Source organism: Mustela nigripes, chromosome 13 (genome assembly GCF_022355385.1).
Source record: "Mustela nigripes isolate SB6536 chromosome 13, MUSNIG.SB6536, whole genome shotgun sequence".
Classification (NCBI taxonomy): Eukaryota; Metazoa; Chordata; class Mammalia; order Carnivora; family Mustelidae; genus Mustela; species Mustela nigripes.
Genome location: NC_081569.1, coordinates 117,551,689 through 117,572,167, shown reverse-complemented (window position 1 = coordinate 117,572,167; position 20,479 = coordinate 117,551,689). Strand labels below are relative to the sequence as shown.

The 20,479-nt window shown below is 41.0% G+C and overlaps 1 protein-coding gene across 1 annotated transcript in view; it reads right to left on the bottom strand.

Annotated features, from left to right (window-relative positions):
• FOXN3 (forkhead box N3) overlaps positions 1 to 19,555 on the bottom strand; it is a 397,011-nt gene extending 377,456 nt beyond the window's left edge. Inside the window, exon 1 of the mRNA XM_059373546.1 lies at positions 19,422 to 19,555. The gene's annotated coding sequence lies outside the window, so the exon portion shown is untranslated. The remainder of the gene's footprint in view (positions 1 to 19,421) is intronic.
• Positions 19,556 to 20,479: the final 924 nt, after the last annotated feature.

The following is a 20,479-nucleotide window of genomic DNA, read 5'->3' as shown; positions in this document are numbered from 1 at the left end:
ACTTGTGTTGTTTCATTGAACAGGTGGTTGACAATATTATTGTTGCTCCTTTGAAAACAAGAGTTAACTATTCCTCCAGTCTTGACTGCTTTTCAGCTTTTTTTATTTGACTTCTTTCTTTCTTTATTTTTTGTACTGAACCTGATTGCTATCTTAGGTCTTCTTAATTCTGCCGCTTTGTGTCATTTGTTAGGTTTGGAAAATTTTTTGCCATTTTTTCCAATTATTTCTTCTGTTCCATCTTCTCTCTCCTCTCCTACTGAAACTCCAATTATGTGTATATTAGACCTTTCTCCCATATTTCATATGTCTTTCAAAATCCTGTATTTACTTTCTATCATTTTGTCTCTCCATGCTTTATTTCAGGTATTTTCTTCTTCTTGATATTTCAGTTCATTAACTCTCTCTTCAACTGCATCTACCATCCATTTTCAACACATGTATTAAAGTACAATTTACATACCATGAAATATACATATTGTAAATGTATACTTAGTGGTTTCAGCATATTAATTCAGTTGTGCAACCATCACCAACAATGCAATGCAGTCTTAGAGGACTTAAATCGCCTCAAAAAGTTCATTGATTCATAAGTTATCTATTAAACTTCAGTAACTATATTTTTCAGTACCAAGTTCTTATTTACAATTTTCAGTTGTCTGGCAAATTTTTACATCTTATCTTTTAATTTTCTGAATATTTTCATCAGTTGTCTTAGAGACCATCTCTGATTAATCTACTAACTGGATTTCTTTTAGCTATATCTTTTTTTCTTCTTCTTCTTCATCTTTATTACTTGCTTTAAAGAACTTCAGTCACCTGGAATACATCTATAAAGTTTTTCCATCTCCTTTGTATTTTCTTTTTAAATATATATATATAAACGTATTCAAGAATAATTAACATACATTGTTATATTAGTTTCAGGCGCACAACATACTGCTTCAACAATTCTGTACATTTCTCGGCGCTCATCAATGTAAGTGTGGTCTTGATCCCCTTTATGTATTTCACCCATCTCCCCGCCCACCTCCCCTCTGGCAACCACCAGTTTGTTCTCTGTATTCAAGCCTGGGTTTTTTTGGTCTCTTTTTGTTTGTTCATTTGCTTTGCTTCTGAAATTCCACATGGGAATGATAAAGAAGGGGTAATATAGATAAAGATAGAGATGGAGATACAAATGGAATATTAAATGGCCATAAAAAAGAACAAGATCTTGCCGGTTGTTGCACCGCAGGTGGACCTACAGGGTATGGTGTTAAATGAAATAAGTCAGCCAGAGAAAGACAAATACCCTTCAGGTAGCTCTTATTTGTTGATTTTCTAAATCATGTCTTATCTGCTCATACGTCTAGTTACTTTTTACCAGGTGACAGATACAGTATATGAAAAACTCTAGTAACAACATGAGGCTCTGAAAGATGTATCTTCCTCCAGAGAGGATTTTAACTTTTGTTCCTGGCAAGCAACTAAGCTAGGGACACTAATCTGAAAATATTTGATTTTTGGCTTCAGTCCCTGTGTGAGTTTTTCTATTTCTGGTTGATCTTGACTCAGGGTTCCAAATGAAAGCCCAGGTTGTTTACTAGGGCTTCTGCTCCTTGGCAGGACTTAAATACAGTTATAATGCCCCCAATCCCGTGAGTCTGTTGAAAGCTCTGCCAAGTTTTTTAGTCTCTTGGCCACTAATTTTGGAAGTGACAAATGTCTCAAGAAAAAGATCCAAAGCTGTGCTCATCTCTTAGGGCTTTCCCTTCCCTGAATCTTGGTTTTATCATTCCACATTGCCTTGATGCCTCTCCAATGCTTCCAAACTGACTTTTTTTTTCTTTTTAATTTTAAGCAGGTTTTCTCAGCAGATAAACCGGTATGAATAAATCTGACCTACTATTGCTACCTACACTGACTATCACTGTAAGTAAGGTGACTGACTATAATTTATCACATAAACCAGGAAGCCTTTGAAAATAAAAGGAGTCATTATACCGAGGCAGTACACATAAACTAAAACTATCACAAACAAATGGGGATATATGGTCATCCCCAATAATACTGCATGAAGTACTCTGCTTTAAAAATATAAATTATTTTAGGGGCACCTGGGTGGCTCAGTGGGTTAAAGCCTCTGTCTTTGGCTCAGGTCATGATTTCAGGATCCTGGCTGGGATCAAGCCCCCGCACTGGGCTCTCTGCTAAGCAGGGAGCCTGCTTCCCACTCTCTCTCTCAATCCCTCCTTCTCTCTTTCTGCTGGTCTGTTCTGCCCACTTGAGATTTCTGTCAAATAAATAAATGAAATCTTTAAAAAAAAAAAAAAAAAAGCCTCTGCCTTTGGCTCGGGTCATGATCCAAGGCTCCTGGGATTGAGCCTCATATTGGGCTCTCTGCTCTGCAGGGAGTCTGCTTCCCTTCCTCTCTCTCTCTGCCTACTTGCGATCTCTGTCTAACATATAAATAAAAGCTTTTAAATATATATATATATATATATATATATATATATATATATATATATAAATTAATTTAATTTAATGGGGTGCCTGGATGGCTCAGTCAGTTAAGCGATTGACTCTTGATTTCTGGTCAGGTCATCATCTCAAGGTCATGAGATCGAGTCCCACACTAAGCTCTGAGCTCAGTGGGGTGTCTGCTTGAGGATTCTCTCTCCCTCTCCCTCTCCCCCTCTCCCTCTCTTCCTCCCCTGCTCCTGTTCTCTCTCTCTCTAAATATAAATATAAATATATATAGGTAAATTAATTTTAAAATCACATCAGCCATATCAAAAATATAGAAGTCTTGCCTTTTCCCTTTGTGACTGAATACTTAGTATTAAGGATAAAAAGGAGCCCTTGCTCAAAGTGGGAAGAGACCGCTGAGTAGCTCACTGCATCAACAGAGGGGGTTAGCTATCCTATCCAGTCTGCTAGGTCCTGGGCTGTATATCTCATTAATGTCTTTGGCTGAGACTCAGCATGTCCAAAAGAGGAGTTTTAGAAACCTTTCCAAACACAAGAAAAAAAAAATTCTGAAATTCCCATTTACTGGAGAAGGTTTAGAATTGGGAAGAAAATGGACACAATTTTAAGAGCCCTGTGCACCCACCCATCTACACTTCATCAATTTTATTAAAAACGCTATACTCTGCTCTTACCTGCCAGAAATTCTGTGCCCTATTCCACAAATGAAACAACATAAGACATGAAGGCCATGCTGTCTTGGCTATTGGTGGAACCACATTTACCTGCTGGGTCATCTTCCAAAGTGAACTCCTCTGAGTTCGAGCTATTCTCTGCCCAGTGCCAGAGCTAAGCCCAAGGAGGTGCTCAGGCAAATTAAACATGGTCGACACCTAATTATAGACTCGCCACATCTTGTATTTTGTAGCCTGACCCTTCCTGGAATTTTGAGGATGCTATTCAGGATACCATTTCCTATTCCTCATCTGCATATTTTAGATGGCTTGATTCAAAACAATGTTTTGAATATAAACAGCTCAACATTTTTCCAAAACACAGGCTTTATTGGCATTTAAAGTAATTTGCCACATGCATTGTGCTTCATCTGAGCAGGTGGATAATAGATTAGTTAGAGTTACTAAGATGTCAGTGTATTTTCCCATCCACAGTGCAGTGCAGTAGAGAAAGAAAACTATGCAATGAAAAGAAAACAAACGATGATTCCAACAGTTTAACTCAAGTCCATATGTCATTCTCATTTACTAAGACCAGTAGCAACAGAAAATAAAAATAGAGAATTGAAAACATTGAGCCTAGCAACAAAGTAATGAGTTCAACTCAAGCAGAGAGTGACACCGAGACCAATAAACCAGGGTTCAGTTCAGCTGAGATTATCTGTGGCCCTAGAGAATATTTAAGAGCTACACTCTGTTTGTTGATTCGCTAACTATTTGCCTGGAAAAAGGCTGGCTTCCTTAGGCAAGACCTAAAAGCAAAGGAAAAAGAAGTGAAAAGTCCCTGCTAAAGGACTTGAGATTACGCCAAGACTTTATCCTTCCCATCCTACAAATAAACTAGAACCATCGCTGTATCAATCACAAAATCAATTGCAGAAGTCTTTCTCCACTCATAGCAGTTTACACCCCTTCACCTGACCAGCCCTGGGGCAGGGTCTTATCTCGCATCCCTATACCCAGCTACTCCTCAGTGTCTAGCACCCTTCAGACCTCAAAGATATTTCCAGAATGAAGGAATGAATTATCAGAACAACCCAGAAGGTGACCAGAAGGCTGATATCAAGACATTTCAGAAGAAACAACTGAGATAGATTAGAATGGTCACCCCATGGAATGGCCACTATTGTGTGTAGTGCCCTCCAAACTTCAGGGGTTTTGGGGGTTTTTCCTCCAGATTTTTATTTTGATAAATTTCAAGTCTAAGGAGAAAACATGAAGAAATAATGTAATGAGTAAGTCGCAGATCACAACACCACATCCCTAAATATGCTAACAGTCATTTCCTTAGAACAAGAACATTCTCCTTTCATTCAGAGGTTTAATTTCTGTATAGCGCACTGTGTGTTCGAAACTGCATGATAGGGGACATTTTCAAATGTTCAGCACAAAATTCACACCCTCAAGGAAGTTATGATATAGTTGGGGGTTTACACTGGATGAACATGAAATAATTCAGGATAATTAAATCCTAAACGTTGGTGGCACTGATTCTAAGTAAAAAGGGAGCTCAGAGAAGTGAGAAACAGGTGGGTCCACAGTTTCAGAGAGGAAATGCATGGCAGAGAGAGGCTGGCTGTTTATTACACCTGTTTTTCTTCCTCTGAGGCTCATATCCAGAATACCTTTCCCAGCAACGCTCCTTGCAGGCAGATACGGCAACCCAATCAAGTATTAGCTAATAACTGGGAAAGGAAGTTGAATGTGCCACATCTAGACGACCAGAGGAAAAAAAAATCTGTCACTCCTGAGTTTCTACGTTCTTTCCCTTTTTTGCTGGTGCGATCCAAATAAGCACAATGACCTTAGGAGCCATTGGTTGAAAATGGCAGAGCCCCAGAATGAAAACTGTCTGGCTCCCTCAATCACCACCTGAATCAGTGTCAGCCTCTTGTCAGGACATCCACTTTGGATATGTAAGGAATAAACTTTTATTGTTTTGCTTCATTACACTGTTGGTTTTATTGAAGCAGCTAGTATTATCTCAACAAATACAAGTTAGAACTTAAAATAGGTGTAGAAGGAGGTCATATTTTGAAAATGACTGTGCTTTTTTTCTACTGCCTGATGCACACATGATCTTCACCCAAATTACCCAGAGGCAGTCATATGTTCAGGGACTACTGAAGAAGGAATACAAAGAGAAAGAAGGATGAAGTTCTTTTTCTAGCACTATGGCAAAAAATATACCTGTCCAATCCTTGAAACAACTGAAGATTCTGGACAAAATACTTCCACAAAATAGTTTGAATTATATGTATGAGCCAACAAGAAAATGAGGCATACTCAGAGCATAACACTTACATCAGCTTTCATCTTGAAGGCATTTAACAAACTGGGAGAACTTGAGCTTCTGATTTTACAATATAGTGGAGCATAGGGGACACCAAATAAGTTTGGTAGCACTAACAGAGCCAGGACTCACCAAGGTAAAAAGAAAGTATACTAGGAGGTGCTCTGCTATATACAGGACTCCAAAAGGCTACCAGAATTTCCTGTCTCCAAAATTATTGCTGCACAGAGGAGAAAAAGTCCTTACTGAAAATCTGTAATCACAAGAGAGCCCTCATAGGAGTTTTGAATATGAACAGATTATGTGATTGACAGCCCAAACTCAAGTTGAAAATTTTAAGTCCTTCCTTTACAGATTGTTTATGATACCATGCACCTGAGAATTTACCTCAATACAAACCTCAAAGAATTACCATTGATAAAGTCTCAAAAATAATTAGGTCACAGCAAAATAAAACAAAACCCACAAACAAACGTGCATAAGGAAACAAAGATCATGAACAACTAGCAGAAACAAGAGAGAGTAGAATTGAACCCACAAAGATTTCAAATTTTAAAATCATGAGACACACAATATAAAATAAATGTTATTAAATAATAGAAGGAAACAAGTATATAAGCTATAAGCAAGACCAGAAAGATTGACTAGAGAACACTGAAAATATCTAGACTGTAGTACATAAAGATAATACAGAGACTGAAAACATGAAAAAGTTAAAACACAAAGAAGACAAAGAACAGAAGTCTAATATATACTTAATCTGAAATCCAGAAGTAGAAAAGAAGAGTACAGAGCAGGGACAATATTCTGAGAATCTTCCAGAACTGATGAAAAAATCTAACCCATAAATTCACAAAACCCCAAAAAACCCATACAAAATAAATAGATAAAAGAGAAATGCACATATAGATACTTTATAATAAAAGTGCAGAATACCAAAGACAAAAAAATATCTAAGAGCAGCCATAAAGTACTACTGAATAAAGAACACCCTTCAATGACAAGTGACAATTAGATTTATTATTGACTTCTCAGTGGAAGAAACCAGAAAACAACAGATTATCTCTAACGTATTGACAGAAAAATAACTAGAATTCTACACATAGCAAACACAGGTTTTATACCTAGCAAAACTATATTTTTAGAAAGCAGGAAAAAAATACAACTTTGCAACAAACAATAACTGAATAGTTTTCCCTTAATTGATTCTGACTAAATGAAATGTAAGAAGAGAATTACTCTAGTAAGGTACGACTGGGGGCAGAGGAAAAATTATAAGCAAAGAAAGTAGTAAATATGTGGGTAAATCTGAACAAGAATTACTATTTTTAAAATGATAACAGCAATGTCTAACATGTGAAGTTAAAAAAAAAAAAAAACACAAGACACCTAAAACACTGAGCAAAAATGGACCTAATTTGGGGAAGCGAGGAGCAGTGACTGGAGCATAGGTTGCCTAAGATCCTTTCACTGCTTGAGAGGAAAGGAAAGATATGAATTAGTTTTAGACCTTGATGAGTTTACATGCCAAAACTTCCAGAGAACCACTAAAAGAATAATAATAGTGTAAAACTTCTAAACTACTATAGAAAAATATATAAAATAAGAAAGGAATGCTCATCAATTCAAAAGGTGGCAAGGAACAAAAGAAAAAGAAACAGAAGAGGCAAGACAAATGGAGAGGATAAAATAACATGAAAAAATAAGTTGAAATATATCCATAATTACAATAAATATAAACATAACATATTTCAGTTTAAAGATATTTACAGACTGCCTAAAAACAGTATCTACCTATATGTCACATATAAAACATACATCCAAAACACTATGATACAAAGAATTTGAAAAAAACAAAGGATAGAAAATCAAGTAGCAAAAATTAATAAAGAAGAAGCTGCTATGTCCCATGGTTGTCTAGTGTTGACACAGGAACAGCAGACAAAATATGCTTGAAGAGAAAAAAAACAGCATAAGCATTAAAGTGCATTCCTTCATGATAATAAAAGATTCAATTCTCCCAGATGACAGAAGAAGTCTAAATATATACCAAATAATGTAACTTGAAAATATATTAAGAAAAGTGATAACAGTGAGAAATTAATACACTTCTTTCAATTAAAAATAGATCAGCGAAGTATTGATAAAAATAGTAAAGATTTAAAAACTAGGTTAACAAGCTTGATTTAATGTTCCATAATTGACATCATAAGACTGTGTTCTATGATAAAAATGCACTTGTTAGAAATCAATAATGAAAAAATAACTTGAAAGATATAAAACACTTTTAAATAACCCGTAGAATAAAGAAAAAGCCATAATAAATTTAGAAGTTAACTAAAACTGAACAGTGAAAATTTTACAAACTATCACTCCTGAGATAGTACAAACTCTGTACTTAGAAGGTCATTTATAGTGTATTTTTGTATTAGAAAAGAAAACTTCAGGGGTACCTGACTGGCTCAGTTGGAAGAGGTTTTATCTCTTGATCTCAGGGTCATGAGTTCGAGCCCCACATTTGGTGTAGAGATTACCTTAAAATAAAATCTTTAAAATTAAAAAATAGAAAACTTCAAAAGCTGACATCTCAGGCAGTTAAAAGAATAAAATAATAAACACAAAAGTGTAAAAGCAATAAAGATACAAGCAGAAAGTAAAGAGAAAGAGATACTACAGAGAAGACCTAAAAAACTAAAAGTTTTTAGGAAAACTCTAGATAAAAGGCAAATAGGAAATTCACAAACAAAGAAAAATACACGACCAATAAACTTATGAAAAGGTACTCAAACTTATCCATAACCAAACAATTTAAATAATAATGAGATTATTTCACACTTATTATACTGGCAAAACTTTTAAAGTCTAACAATAATAAATGTCTTGAGAACATGAAACAACAGAAAAACACATTCACTACTAGTGGGAATGTAAATTGGCACAGGCACTTTTGAAACCAATTTGCATTAAGATGCTTATACCCTATGACCAGAAATTCCTTATCTAGACAGTTACCATAATGCAGAGGCTTTCCATTTTTTTGTTCCCATTTATAAGAAACATATTTTAAACCATGAGATAGTACACACACACACACACACACACACACACACACACACAGAGCTATGATGTTTCCATTTATATGAAAGAAGGCAAAACGAAACTATATGTAGTTTGGGGCTAAAAAAAAAAAGTATATAACAAAACTATAAAGAAAAACAAGGACACAAACCAGACAGAAACCTCACACGTCTACTCACATCCCAGAAGCTAGAATTTTGCCATACTTAGCTACAAGCCGGAGCGGGAGACACAGGTGGGAAATTGGTAGACTCTGCCACAGGCAGAAATCCCACAGCCTTGAAAGTCACACTTTGTCCTGGGACAGGATTTTCCACCATTTACCAGGAATCTGGAGGACCCAACTTTACCAGGGATCTGGAGGACCCAACTCAAAGAATCTACTGGAAGACAGTGGAAGACGCTACTTCCACCCAGCAGGGACCCGGAAGTCTCTAACCTCCATGCCTTGATGGTGCAAGGAAGAGGCAGTGAAGGGGAAGCTCAAGAAGAATCTACCCCTTTCTGGGTCCCAATAATTATGGGAAAGAAACAGGAGAGAAGAAAAGAGGACAGCGGAGTGGCCTACTCCTGGGGGACTCGGCCTCCTGACTGGAGGAAGTCCACTGGCGGGAGAGGGATGTCCTTGCGCCCATCTTCCTGCACCATGCGGAGCCCTGAGAAGAGACGGCCTGCCCCAGTGTGGGACACAGCTTCATCAGCCCAGTGCCACCGTGTGCTCAGGCAGAGGGAGCAGGGAGGTGAGGGGTTGGGGTGGGAGGAGGAGGAGGTGGAGCTAAGAACCACACACTCGCCTTGAGCTGGCTGTGGCCACAGGAAGGGACCCCTTGCCAAGACCATCAGACCAGTAGGCTGATGGAGGATATGGCTAAAACTCAGAGTTTGCTGCTCTTGGGAGCTGAGGTGGGCCTGGGTCAGCAGGGAGTATCACAGTGAGGTTTTTTTTAATTAAATAAAAGAATAAAATAAAAGAGGGGCGCCTGGGTGGCTCAGTGGATTGAGCCTCTGCCTTCAGCTCGGGTCGTGACCTTGGGGTCCTGGGATGGAGCCCTGTGTCGGGCTCTCTGCTCGGTGGGGAGCCTGCTTCCCTCTCTCTTTCTCTGCCTATTTGTGATCTCTCTCTGTCAAATGAATAAATAGAATCTTTTTTAAAAATAAATAAATAAATAATTTTTTTAAAAAAAGAAAAAAATAAAAGAGAATGGAGGAGATCAGAGTGTTTGGGGTGTAGCAAGAAAAATACTATCTTTTGTATGGTCCATCCATGTATACAATGTCCATATGTGCTTACTAGGGTCTCCTGACAATGTATCTGTATCTTTTTTTAAAAAAAAGATTTATTTATTTGAGGGGGAGGGAGTTGAGGGAGGGTTAGAACACAGGGAAAGAGAGAACCTCAAGCCGACTCCCTATAGAGTGTAAAGCCTGATGTGGGGCTTGATCCTACAACCCTGAGATCATGACCTGAGCCCAAACCAAGAGTTGGATGCTTAACAGATTAGCCACCCAGGCACTCTGACAATGTCTCTGTATCTTTCTGTGGGTCTTTGAAAACCGCTGGATTAGATTACATGTAGTCAGAGTCACAGGCTTCAACTGCTAGTATAAAATAAGCAGCACCAGTGGGCAAGAGGCCCAGTGCCCAGGAACAGAGGTCACCCCACCTAAGGAGCCTGAATCTGCTCATCTTCGGGAAGAAATACAAGGAAGAAGCATGCTTGACACTTCTTCCCACACACACACACCCTCACAGGCAAAGGATCGGGGACAGCATGAGCAAATGGGCATTATTCTTCTAGGAAGACGAAGAATTACTGTAAGGGACTGCTTGGATTATCTGACCACACTGTTTTAAAATACATGGGATCAGAAGTTATCATTCTTTTTCCTGCTCATCAGCAGGTGCACACCAAGGAAGAAGGTTTGCTGTAGGAAAAAAATGAATAAATTGCACTTTCTCTATACACTGGAATTGCAGGATGGCTAAAACTGCCATCTTCCTAACATGTGAGCAGAGGAAGAAGGCGGCTGTGGTCAGGGGATCACAGGGACTAGGAACGATGTAAACAAAGGCAGTGGAGCTGGAAGGGTCAGGGCAAGTCTGGAGACCAGTTCTAGAACATTCCCTGAGCCCTAATGGGTAAGGCCAGATCATAGAAGCTCTTGCCGGACAGAGGAAGACAAGCTGGGTAAGGTGAGCCACAGCAAGTCACCATAGGTTCTCAGGAGCTGAGGGACACAACACCACAATAACAACAAAATACAAATCGCTAGGGTAAGTTGCAGCTACGTGCCAGGCTCTGGGCCAAGCGCTTCTCAGGGATTCTATGATTAACCTTCACAATAATCCATTCAGGATTTCCACGTTACTGAGTCTTCTTTGCATATCACAGGGTCTTAGGTCAAGGTCACACACAGCTCTCAGTGGGAGAGGCCCTTCCAGAGTGTTTTGGGGGGAGACAAGTCTTAAGGACTACAGAGGGAGGAAAGGGACCAGGAGGGGGACAGAACCCCTTCGAGGTGACCCGCAGTCTCCCTGGTGTTAGGCACTGGCCCTCAGGACAAGGAGATGAATAAAAGGTAGATTTCCAAGAAAGCAGCAAGCAGCTCTGGTGATAAATGAGCTACAGGGATGGAAAACAAGGAGGTGTCCAAGTTTTCCACCCTGGGAAACAGGATAATGGTGGCAAGGGAGAGAAACAACAACAAAACGAATGCCCTGGTTGAACATTTCTGCCTGAATGCTGAGACTCCGAACTGGCTTGCCTTCTCTTGTTCCCATTTGTTTGGACTAAAAACCACTCTCCCAGAGTCTTCATTCATTTTCAAGTTCAGAGGATTATTAAAAATGATTCTTCTCCTAAAACGTCTACATTTCTGACCCTGTGGAAAGATCTAGAGAGTAGAGTGGTCGCAGGAGCTGCTGATACTCTGGCCACTTCCCTTTTGGGCCTGACGTCCTACTGCCCGCCAGCCCAACCTTCCACGGCTGCCACCTGCTCGAACAAGTGCCCATGAACTTTCTGTGGCTGGAGACTGTTTGGCCAGCCTGCAAGGAGCAGAGCTCTGGGCTTAGGTGAGGAAGTCAAAGTGATTCCATTCCACTCAGTCTGTGTCAACCCATGCGGGGTTTGTATGACTTGGGGGTAGCAGAGTCCCCAGAAGGAGATACCAGACGGCCCACTAATGGGACAAGTTAAGCCCCGTTTTTTATTCCAAAAATAAAGGAGATGTCATTGTATTTGTACCTCTGAGTCTGTTGGGCAGCCCTGTGAATTACAAAAGTGAACATTGGGGCGCCTGGGTGGCTCAGTGGGTTAAGCCTCTGCCTTCAGCTCAGGTCATGATCTCGGGGTCCTGGGATCGAGTCCCACATCGGACTCTCCGCTCAGCGGGGAGCCTGCTTCCCTTCCTTTCTTTCTGCCTGCCTCTCTGCCTGCTTGTGATCTCTGTCAAATAAATAAATAAAAATCTTAAAAAAAAAAAAAGTGAACATTGAATAGGAAATCCATTTCTGCAAAGGTCACAATGGAAAGATTCAGTGTAATATAGGGGTAACTCAGGAAAGTCATATCCCTTTCTTTTACCAAGTAGGTGAATGCGCTCCGAGATAGATGAAGGAAAATTCAAAAGATGAAGAGGAATTAAGAAAGATAGTCTCTGACAAGGGAACTAAAAAGTTCCTTGCATTCCTACTGGTCAGATGTGGGAACACAGAATGTCAAGAAGCAAAACCCCATTTCTTGCCAAAGTTCCATCAAATATCCCCTACTCCTACCCTCCTCCCAGGAGGAGATTCCATTTTGAGCATGGAAGGGGAAGTCATCAACCCTGGAACAGAAACAGGTGAACAGTTCAGAGGTAGCCACTGGGGTGGAAAAAAACGCCTGGAATTTGGGAGTCAGGAGAACTGGCCGGCTACCAATGAGTATGTGGCCCTAGGAACACAGGGCTCAGTTTCTTCATCTGTAAAATGGGACATTAATGCATACTTATCATTACTTAGTAGTAACAGTGGTAGTGGTATATGAATACTAGGTTATTACAAGAATCAATTAAAATCATATAGGGGAGGCAACTTAAAAAAAATCATTTATTTATTTGAGGGGCACCTGGGTGGCTCAGTGGGTTAAGCCGCTGCCTTCGGCTCAGGTCATGATCTCAGGGTCCTGGGGTCGAGTCCCGCATCGGGCTCTCTGCTCAGCAGGGAGCCTGCTTCCCCTCTCTCTCTCTGTCTGCCTCTCCATCTACTTGTGATTTCTCTCTATCAAATAAATAAATAAAATCTTTAAAAAAAAATCATTTATTTATTTGAGAAAGGGAGAGAGAAGAGAGCACATAGGGAACCTGTGCATGAGTGGGAGAGGGGCAGAGGGAGAAAAAAAGGGGCAGGGCTCCATCCCAGGATACTGAGATGCAGACCCGTGCAGAAGTCAGACACCCACCCCACTGAGCCACCCAGGCACCCTGGGGAGGTACCTTTTAAAGGACACCTCCTTATTAGTGTGATTTTATTTTTTCTATTACCCAATACAGCCAAATTTACCCAAGAGCAAGTTATTTCTTTTTCAAGAGACCACTATAAATGCTAAATTGAGTCCCACAAAACAAAATGACTACCTTAATTTAGAGATCTGTATTGACTCGTCATTAAACAGCGATTGTTTTAAAGGCTCCGAAAATGTTGTTTGCCAAATCAGAAAATGTCAGGGTGTGAAGAGATACCTGAGATTATCTGAAATCTAACCTTCTATGATATACTAACATCCCCTCTTCAAGGAGAACTTGCTATGATCCAAATCCTAAGAAAGGTACCTAGCCCACACTCCGCGGAACCTCTGATGTCCTACGTTAGCATTTCTGCCAGGTCCCAGTAACTGGACCGCATCCTTGATCTCAAAACCAGAAATCCTCAAGAACATGAAAGTTTAAATGCTCACTCAAGAGAAATCACTGGTCTATTTTCATGAATATGCCTTGGGACAGTTCCACTGGTTTTCTGCGTACACACTCACTCTTCTTTGAAATGCAGTGGGAGGAGGAATAAGATAGCTTTAAACAGCCTACGCATGAAAACCTTTCTTCCACACAATTCAACAAATAAAAGTTACCCACAATCATTTTCTCTCCATCCACTACCACAGCCAACTATTTTGTGCTTGTACTAGTTTCATCTTTGTAGCAGAAATATTTTCTTTTAAAAAAAAAAAAAAAAAAGGGTTCCCTGGTGTGCCTGGCTGGTTCAGTGGGTAGAGCCTGGGACGCTTGCTCTCAGGGGCGTGAGTTCAAATCCTAGCATGACTGTGGAGCCTACTTAAAAAAAAAAAAAAAGAAAGAAACAAAGAAAGATAAAGAAAGAACTCTGGCCCAAGTTGCTGGGAAATCTGCAACTTCTCTCATCAGAACACCGATTATTCTTTTTTTTTTTTTTTTTTTAAAGATTTTATTTATTTATTTGACAGAGAGAAATCACAAGTAGATGGAGAGGCAGGCAGAGAGAGAGAGAGGGAAGCAGGCTCCCGGCTGAGCAGAGAGCCCGATGCGGGACTCGATCCCAGGACCCTGAGATCATGACCTGAGCCGAAGGCAGCGGCTTAACCCACTGAGCCACCCAGGCGCCCAACACCGATTATTCTAATTGCCATTTCCAACGCCATGCAGGTAACAGGAACAGCCTGGCGGCAGTAATGGGAACCTAGAGAGGAGGAGTCTGTCCTCTCTACTTCTACAAACACCCACACTGCGCATCCCCCAGATGACGCAGGGAGGATGGTGGTGGCCACAAGAAGCAGGACGCGCTACCGTCTGCCTGAAGGGTGCCCTGATTTCTCCTCACTTCCATAACCATGTGCGTGTGTATCAAGGGGTCATGAAAATCCAGAGTGGAACTGAAGGGGGCTTTCTCTGTCCACCACCCCTAGCAATCTTCATATGCATAGTTCTGGGATGTAAGCGAGGAGAACCGAGCCCAACCCCAACGTTGTCATCTCAGTCATTTGTACAAGAAAGGAGATAACGCAAATATATTTGATGATATTCAAATATCATCTGTGTGTTATCATTCCACTCAACACTCAAAACACGACTGAGTCTGCCAAGCGGATGATATAGCTTGGCAAACCTTCATTTCATGAGCGACACTTAATATGAAATAATTTTCAGTGACAAATAGAATACCAGTGATATAACAGACAAAAGAATAAACCCACGTATTCTGGAATAATCATAGCCAAGGTCTCTCAAATACCTCTGTGCGATGTTGCCGTAACTGACAGGGAAAGGGGGTCCTGGTTTGTAAATAACCCTTAAAGACATCCTTTTCCTTCCCTTATCAGAGACTGGTCCAGGGGGCTTTGCCATATTTATGGCCAGCAGAATCATTTGCTAGACACAGGCTGGCTTATTGAAGTACCTTGTAGTACGTGCCTTTTTCCTACTCACTCTGAACACATGCGCCTCTTAAATTGTCAAGGCAAAAGTTCTCCTCGCCAGCTAAGAGGTTCCACGGCTCTGCAAGCCATTCCCTTGGGCCTTCTTTGGAGAATATTTTGGACACTTTAAAAGCAGTGATTTTCAAACTGTTTCACAGAGGTAGTAGGGTTCTAGGGTGAGCCCCAGGCACAGCCCAGGGGAAGACATCAGGCTCTGGGCTCCCGGCTCTTGGTTCCTCCCAAGCAGCTCTGTTCCTATTCAGCTCATGTATTAGGGTCTTGCATAAGATTCCATTCGGTGCTAAATATAAAACAAAAATGATGTCTTCAAAAATGTGTGAAAACCATTGCAACGAACCATTCCCTCCCTCCGACACTCTTACGCATCCTCCCAGGGCTGTTTCCGTCAACTGTAGGTTTCCGTACCTATTTTCTTTTAAAGCACCCTTGGTTTCTCTTCCAGAATCGGAAACATGCACAAATTAAAACAACCGAATGCGTTTATTTACAATATCCAAAAAGTAATCCAGAGTTTTGCACCAAAAAATCTCTTCAACGTTAAGATCTGTTTTTCTCACATGGATTGTACCCTGGATTTAGCACACACACACACACATTTCTGACTCTCCCCCTACACCAATCTTTCACCATCAGCAGAGTAGGCATAGACCTGACATTCAGTCTTTTTGAATTTTCTTCTGATAAGCAAAGAAAAGGAAGCGACCTCTCTCCCTTTACCTCTCCAGGAAACTGGCATTTAGTTGGTATTCGGGATTATTAGAAATTTGGCATAGCTATCCAAAAATGCCAGCTTCAGTGAGTATGTGTGTATCTGACAACTGAAAACGAATTAGAATATTATTGAATATTATTGAATATTATTGTTCATTTGTATTGGTAAAATAAGTTGTACACAGTAGAATAATGACCAATTTTTCTAATCCCAGAGTCAAAAATAAATAAACAGAAATGCCAAAGATTTGGAGTAGCTTTAGAAATTCTGAGCAAACTATTTGACAGACAATGGAGAAGGCAGGCAGATTCTAGAAACCAACAAATCCCATTCATTTCCTTTGGTTTGTAAAAACAAGCAACTGACTTGCTTCCTGCCAATGACCATACTTATAGATAAGAAAGCTCCCTGCAGGAAATTCTTTGCTAAAAGAGAACTGTTGTTGTCATTAAACACAATCTTTTTCACCAAATCCCAATCAGTTAAATATCCGACAGTGGGATCCTGAAATGTATATGCTGAATCAACCCAACAGGTGATTGTTGTATCGCTGTATTTCTTCTAAAGCCCATACTCCTAAGGCATGGGGAAGGATATTACATGAACATTAAAATACAGTCAGGATTCTTTCCACTGTCTCTCTTCCCCCCATGCAATCAGTTCGTAAAAACAAAGAAAATTTGCTCCTTTTTAAAAAGATAAAAGTGTTAATTAAGTAAGATTTAAAACTGACCAGTTTCAATTAAGATAAAGCAAGACAATGCTATGAATCACGACTGGAAGGAAGATATCACTAAATGAATATCAAGAATTTTAGAATTTAAAGACTACCACTGCCCAGATTAGAGAAACGTTAAGAAACACATTGGCCATGATATTTACAAGCGTCCGTGTTGACTGTCCAAGTTAAAAATCAAGGAGAAGGCCTCCTTGGTTATTTTTCACTCAGCAAAGTAAAAAGGAGGAGGGTCTCCAGGCTTTTCTCCCTTTCCCCCCCTCCTCACTGAAACCATTACCAAGATATTGAAAATAGTCGCAACTCTGATTTAGAAAACTTAAAACTACACGCACAAACGGAGAGGAAACTTTTCTAAGTTAATCAGATACTAACCGCAGTTTGGAAACAGTTTAGCTCTGTTTAGTGGGAGTTTTCCTCTCCCTGCTGGGCTGCTGAGAACACCGTCCCCTGTACTTTGCAAAGCCCCAGTCAGTCAGTGGATTTATCCCCACTCACGCAGCCTTAGTCCAGGGCTCCAAAATGCCAGTCTTTGAATTCAATTGCTACAGTTCAACTTTGAACCCTCTTGCAAACAGTCTCTTCATTACACCTTCCCCAAGTGACTCTTCATCTATGGGCAACACTCCAGTCTTGACTGCCCTAAAAAGAGCTTTGTCCTAACCACAGGACCTACAAATTAAGTTTGATTCCACAATTAAGGGCTCAAATAAGGGCTCAAAAACCTTCTTCGCCCTTCCTTACACAACTCAGAGGCAGCCAACTGCTAAGTAAGCACGTGCGCTCATCCTTGCTTTAACATTGTTTTCCCCCTCACGTATTTTTAATAAAATACACTTATGAAATCCAGGACACTGCATTTTTGGTTGTTGTTGTAAAATGACCTTGATTTGACAGGCACGGTCTCGGGTTTCAGCAGATGCTGTGGGAAAGCGTACAGAAGCCAACATGTTCTCCAGGCATCTGTGATGACATGCAGGGTTTTTTTTTTTTAAGTGGTGGTTACGGTAGCGTATGTGTGTGTTGGGGGGGTTACTATTCTCGGTTTCCATGACAACCATGTCTCCACTCATCGGTTATTAGATACCATCCACTTCCTGTGTCTAAATTTTTAAGCCAATCAGAAAAGTGTTTATACATTTACAACTTCTGAGATACTTCTTCTTTAACTGAAGTGCTTTAAGGCTCACATGAAGATGTCCACGGGTTTTATATATTTTTTGGTCTTACAGACACAGAATTCCACAATATTTATTAATTTCTGTTCTTAAACGGTGAAGAATGGCCCTATTCTTGGATGCAAAATGCATTCTCCCCAAACAGATGCCACAACTTCCTATCACAGTGTGCAAGCTGATTGTGATTGTTGGCTCTTCAGTGCCTTTTTCTTTCACTGGTGCAGACTTAAATTCAGTGCGTGGAACATGTTAATGCACAGGGCACTTAAATGATCAAAGTAAAGATCCAGCAAGACGCCCGTCTGCTGATGGTGCTGTTTAAATATTCAGGTCAAAAACCGCCTATGAAAAATTATTCTAACTTGAACAACTTTGCATTGTACAGCTCCCAAGGAGAAATCATGGAGAATGTATTGTAAAGTGATATGTCTATAAATGTAAGCTAGTAGCTGACGTCTGCAAAGAAATTTGTCACCAAAATGGCCTACTTTATCCAGATAGAAACAACAACGAAAAATTAAACATAAAGATTCTCGCGAGCAAACTGCACCCGAAACTAAAAGGCCGTCTTGCAGGAATCTGCGCACGAGAAGACAAATCTGAAAATTACAGCAGGATTTTAAAAGAAGGTTTGGGGTGGCTGTTTTCCTTAAGTCTCAATCTAGCTGACCAATCAGTGTGAGAGTTTAAGCGGTTTGTAGGCATCTGTGCAGTCTTTGGCTCTGCACTCGGAGCTGCTCTCCCCTCTCTAAGGCAGAGCTGGCGATCAATGAAAAACAGGGAACAAAAGGAATATAACTGGACGTCTTCCTTAGCTAAGGGAAAATGATTCCCTTTTTCCTCAATGAGCCAGGAGCACCCTACCTACACCAGCACCACATGGGAGCTCCCGGCCGATCAGTCCACAGGACGCACATTTTTACATTTGCAGTGTGTCCCAACTGCTACCAAATGTGTCACCTTAAGCACATCATGTGACAGAGGGCTCCCCGAGCCCCACCGACTGAAACTAATAAATTAAGTCAATTAATAATCCACAATTAAAAGCTGCCCAGAAAGCCTGCCTTTCCCTTCCCCAAACGTCATCCCAGGAGTATAAACAAAGCATGAAAAATAGTCTCCTCAGCTTCCCAGCCAGTAATCATGGTTTTTCTCCTCAAAACAACGCTTCTCCAAAAAGAGAAATATTCTCGCTGCCCTCAAAGGAAACTCTCATCTGTAGATGTCATATTAGGATAACCGGCTACAGTGTTGGAAAAGAGGCTGAAAACTGCCCACAGATCTGACACTGCTTATAATTGATAGCAAAACAGTTGCGACAGCAATGCTGTAAACTCTGCCCGAGCCAAACTCCACATTTAACACGTTAGTTCCTTGAAAATAAAAGTAACGCCTGGGGAGCCCACAAAAGTAAAGCCCTGGGAAGTAATTAACAGAATTACATCCATTATTTGACAATTTTTGAAATTATTCATTTGTCTGCTATTTTAAAAGAAACATTTTTTAAACGGCTATTCACAAATTCCTAAGAAACTTTTTTTTTTTTTAATGAACTTACTTTTGAGCCAAAACTAATGAAAATATTCAACTTGCTATCCCTGGATCTTTCCCATTCGGGCTGCAGGCTATAAATCAATCTGAAACCAGGTGGAAATACGAGGGCGGACACCTTAAAAAAATCAAAGGGTGCCCCAAAATGCAGCAGCCAGAACAGTGAGGGCTTCTCGTGACAATGCTGAGCCAGAGCAGAAGCTCAGGAGGCAGGAAATGAGCCCCATTTTCGTTACCTTCGATCGCCGGCCCCCCCACCGCTGCTTCTCGCGGCCGCATTGGGGGGCTGCGGCGGCGCTGGACTCGCCGGTGGCCCCGCCGCCGGGTCGCGCCGTCTCCCGGCCGAGCTGCAGCCGATCGCGGCCGGAACCCCGGCTCCAGCCCCGGCGCCCGCCCGGGGTCGGCGGCGCGGCTCCCACCCGGGCCCGGAGCCCCGCTGGGTCCTAGTGCGCGCCGCACGCCCGCCCGCCCGCGGCCCGGTCTGCAGCCCGCACGTCCGGCAGGCAGCACCGGGAGCGCCGGCAGTCCCCGGCGAAACACCACAACCCGTCGGTCCCTTTCAAAACCGGACACGGTGTGCGCGGATGAACGGGCGCTCGGTGTCAAATCCTAGCATAAGATGTTAAAAGAAACACGCTGGCTACAAGTGAGGGGAGGCGGATGTTGGTGTCTATCTGCAGCCCCCGTGGAAAGCACAGGGCAGTGACTGGTTTCCGCACGTTTGCCTGGTGCACTTGGGATTCGGCACCTTCACAGATGGTTAAGAGACTGTGGGGATCCACAGAGACAGATTTCAAAAAAATATAAGGCAAAAGAAAAAGAAAAAAAAAGATTGAAAATGGGTGTGTTTATAACAGTATTTTACACAGTCTTCCAATTTTTTGTGTTCTAACAGGTCCCCCTTGCATTTTGCTTTCTGTTACTTTATCGTATGCTATTTTAAATAACAAAGGCCCATATGGCTCAACACGTAGTCCTTTGATTTCCAAAAGACCTCAAAAATTGCATCAAAATATGCACTCCTGTATCTCCTAAGAAATCAATGTGAATGAATTAATGGTGGCATATGGTGTGCCTCATAGAGAAAACTTAATTACAAATTAAAACAAATGTGAAAATTCACAAATTCAGTAAACTGAAAGTAAATTATCGTCCTAGATGTATACACAAATCAGCTTATGAACAATTAGGAAAATCTAAGTTCTAGGTTTCTCTTTTAACTGCAGGAAGGGTGTTACATGAACCCCTACAACAGATTCCCCTCACTGTCCCCAAAAGGGCTTTCAGCCACCTC